Below are 4,329 nucleotides of genomic sequence, written 5' to 3'. Positions count from 1 at the left end.
AATCACTAAGAATATTTCAGGCCTTTATAAGAGCTAAAAAAACAACCTGAACCAAGAAAATAACTATAAAGATCTAAAATAACCATCGCTCTAATAGTTTGTACAGTGTTTTTTTTTAATAGCTATGCTTTGTTTGGTATTAAAGTCACAAACTACTCAGAACAGCGTTTATCACCGCAAAAGAGATATTTGGGTTTATTTTACAAAGCTTATAAATTATATAGGTTAAAAGTATTCTGAATGTTTTGATATCACACGTCATACCTACTGTTGTCTGACCCACCTCCCGCGGTGTGAGCGATTTAGCCTTGAGTGATGTGATCTATTTAGCATTGAGTGTTGTGAGCTATTTAGCATTGAGTGATCAGTTGTTTTTATTTTTTAAACGATGCCTTATCATTAGGTATTGAGACAGCTAAAATACATTAAAAGCACATCATTATCTTAAGTCTAACTCTTATGAGCTTTAAGACCCTAGAATGTATTTAAGTAAAACGAATGAACACATTATGTGAGAGAGCTAATATAAAATAAAATATAACCACAGCTTTTTACAAAAACAATTAACCTATACAGACACACACACACACACGCTTTTTTAATTTTATTTTTTAATTAAATTTGTCTTATTATTAAACAAACTGAACATCCTCAGATGTTTCCAGAGATTGGTGGGGAGAGACAGAGACAGAGACAGTGTGGATAACATAAGTACCCTATGCAAAACTGGCATTGTTAGGACCTGGGACCATTACAGACAACAGACCTTGTTGATCTTATAATGGTTTAGATTTCCTAAACCATTACATGTATATTTATAAAAAAAAAAGCCCCCCAACCACTACAGGAGGATCTGACCCATTCACACTCTACAGTTGACCAACAAGAACAACAAGAACAACAGGGTTTTAGGAGTGGCCTTGTTGTTCAGGGTTTTATGGGTGTACACTTTCTGCCGGATATGACGTAGGAATAATTAAGGAAATAGCTCTACCTAAAATCACGCCCCCCAATTATGACGTAGGAATATTAATAAGGTTAGGTCATTGAAGACTCTGTATAGGAAGCTGAAGAAAGTGTTTTTTTGATTATTATATAATGTTTTATATTAATACTAGCATTATAAGTAGTTTTGTATACAGACTGAGCAGATTAGATTTAGCAGGACAAGTAAAGCGTCAACAAGTTCGATTTGTTAGAAACTCCTGTCAGTAATGAAAGATTACACAGTGCTGAAATAGCCTACAGATGTCTGCTGAGAATTTGTTTATGACTTAATCGTTTCTCCAGATAGGCAGGAATTGTTTCTGTTAAGGAGCGATTGATACTAGGTAAATGATGACCATGGGATCGCATCTTCCTAGTGCACATCAAAGACGGACATCTGCTTTGGATCCATCACCTCTTCACGGGAGGACAGATCGTAACACGGACCCAGACCTGTATCTTCTGATTGGATGAACGGCCATAAGATGTTACGTAATTTTTCCTATAAAGTGATACTCATGTTTGTAAACATTAAGTCTCACTGAAGGAATTATTTCTGACGTGGAGCTTCCGAGCCGGCTCGATTAATGTTCTGTTTGCTTTATCTCCGCGACTTCTCCACTTATTTCTGAGATGGTTCTACAGTCATACATAATAACAAAATAGGCCGTGCCCATAGGACCCTACTATCTACTCCTGCGGTTTCAGAGAAAAAGAAGTTTGAAAATTGTCCACAATGTGTCACTTAAACCAATCTGGTCACCAGCCCATGTGACATAAGGCTTCCATATTACATATGGCATCGCTCTACACAGCGCTGTATCATTGTATGAAGTGTATTGTTTGTATGAGCTTTTGAAAATAACAGTAGAAAAAAATATCATAATAATACTAATAAAATCTATTAATTGCAGGCAATTATTCAATTATTCAGGCTTTCAGGTGATTCCAGTCAATAAATGTATGATTTCAGACTCCTAATAATATAAATCAAATGAAAGCAAATTTTGACAAAATCAAGACCAAGAGTTTTCATGGACAAGTTCCCCCTCTTGTGGTCAAATATGTTAAATATTGAAGACTCTGTATAGGAAGTTGAAGAAAGTGTTTTGTGATAACTATATAATGTTTTATATTAATACTAGCATTAGAAGTAGTTTTGTATACAGACTGAGCAGATTAGATTTAGCAGGACAAGTAAAGCGTCAACAAGGTCAATTTGTTAGAAACTCCTGTCAGTAATGAAAGATTACACAGTGCTGAAATAGCCTACAGATGTCTGCTGAGAATTTGTTTATGACTTAATCGTTTCTCCAGATAGGCAGGAATTGTTTCTGTTAAGGAGCGATTGATACTAGGTAAATGACGACCGTGGGATCGCATCTTCTTAGTGCACATCAAAGACGGATATCTGCTTTGGATCCATCACCTCTTCACGGGAGGACAGATCGTAAAACGGACCAGGACCTGTATCTTCTGATTGGATGAACGGCCATAAGATGTTACGTCATTTTCCTATAAAGGTGTACTCATGTTTGTAAACATTAAGTCCTCACTGAAGGAATTATTCCTGACATGGGGCTTCCGAGCCGGCTTGATTAAAGTTCTATTTGCTTTATCTCCACGACTTCTCCACTTATTTCCGAGACGGTTCTACAAGTATGTTAAAGTACAAGCCAGTATTAATCAACTACCCTGATTTGATTTCAATATATCATTTTTAATTCAATTATTTGTAATATCAATAGCTCTAGTATCATAATAAATGAGTAAACACTTTATTCTACAAGTCTCGTTTGTGTACATCAATCTAAAAACTTGTATAGCTTAGAACTGCTGCAGCTTTTCAATTCGCAGTTACCTTTCAAACCTCATTTACTTTGTTTAATTTTTTGTCACATTGATTACCAATACATCTTGTAAATGCAATGTTTTTCATTAAGGGGTACATATCTCCAGTTATTTATTATAAGCGCCTCAATTAGTAGGTCTGTTTATTTGGGTGTGGCTCCCACAGTACACGTCTTATGTTCACCCTTTCAACACTACTTTATATTGCCAGCGATTCTGCACGGTTCATAATATGTTACGATAAGTTACGATTTCACTGAGAGAGAAGAGGACAAGTCATGCCACCCCGTGTTGCATCGTTAACTATTCAAACAGGAACTAATGCACGGATCTCAGTTTCAAATTACTTTCAATTGAAAGCAATAATCCACCGCTACAGATTCGGCAATGTCATTGCTGTTGTACCACTGTTCATTTCCCTGTGTTTATTTTAATAACTTGTATTTGTTTGACTATTTTCTAGAGCTGAAAGAATCCCTGACTCATTTGTGTACTAGTTTAGAAAACAAACCAAGCAAATAAAAATAAACTGTAAGTTTATAACTGCTGCAGATTATACATTCGTAGTTATCTTCTAAACCTTATTTAGATGTTTATTTGCTGTTTCATTTGGTTGTCACATTGATTAATGATGTGTGCGTTATATATACTTACACCTGGAAAAGCAAAGTATATCACTAAGGGACAAATAACGGCAATTAAACAAGCTGCTGTCATCCCACTGCTCAAGAAACCAACCCTTGACACCACCTCTCCTCAGAACTACCACCCTGTCTCCCTACTCCCCTTCCTCTCAAAGACTCTCGAGCGGGCGGTCCACCGTCAGCTCTCGGACTTTCTGTCCCAACACTCACTCCTTGATCCTCTGCAATCCGGCTTCCGCACAGCTCACTCCACTGAGACGGCTCTCCTGGCTGTCACTGACTCCCTCAGCCGTGCTCGGGCGGCCTCCCTCTCCTCAGTCCTCATCCTCCTTGACCTCTCCACAGCATTTGACACCGTTGATCACTCCATCCTCCTCTCCTGCCTCGCTGACCTTGGGATCTCTGGGACTGCTCTCACCTGGTTCTCCTCCTACCTCAGTGACCGGTCCTACCAAGTGACATGGTGAGGCTCATCATCCACCCCCCAACCTCTCCTCACAGGCGTTCCCCAAGGCTCCGTCCTGGGCCCACTCCTGTTCTCTCTCTACACTCACTCCTTGGGTCCCCTCATCGCTTCCCATGGTTTCTCCAACCACTTCTACGCTGATGATGCCCAGATCTTGCTGTCTTTTCCCTCTTCTGACTCTCGCATCTCTTCCTGCTTGTCTGCTATTTCCACCTGGATGCACTCACACCACCTCAAGCTCAACCTCTCCAAATCGGTTCTCCTGTTTTTCCCCACCTTCCCTCACCTTCTGCTGACCTCCCCATCTCGATCCCCTTGGAATCCACCACACTCTCTCCTTCTTTTTCCGCTAAAAATCTAGGAGTCACCCTCGATCCTGCG

The sequence above is a fragment of the Amia ocellicauda genome, chromosome 3 (genome assembly GCF_036373705.1).
Source record: "Amia ocellicauda isolate fAmiCal2 chromosome 3, fAmiCal2.hap1, whole genome shotgun sequence".
In the NCBI taxonomy this organism is placed as follows: Eukaryota; Metazoa; Chordata; class Actinopteri; order Amiiformes; family Amiidae; genus Amia; species Amia ocellicauda.
This window is presented reverse-complemented; position numbering follows the sequence as displayed.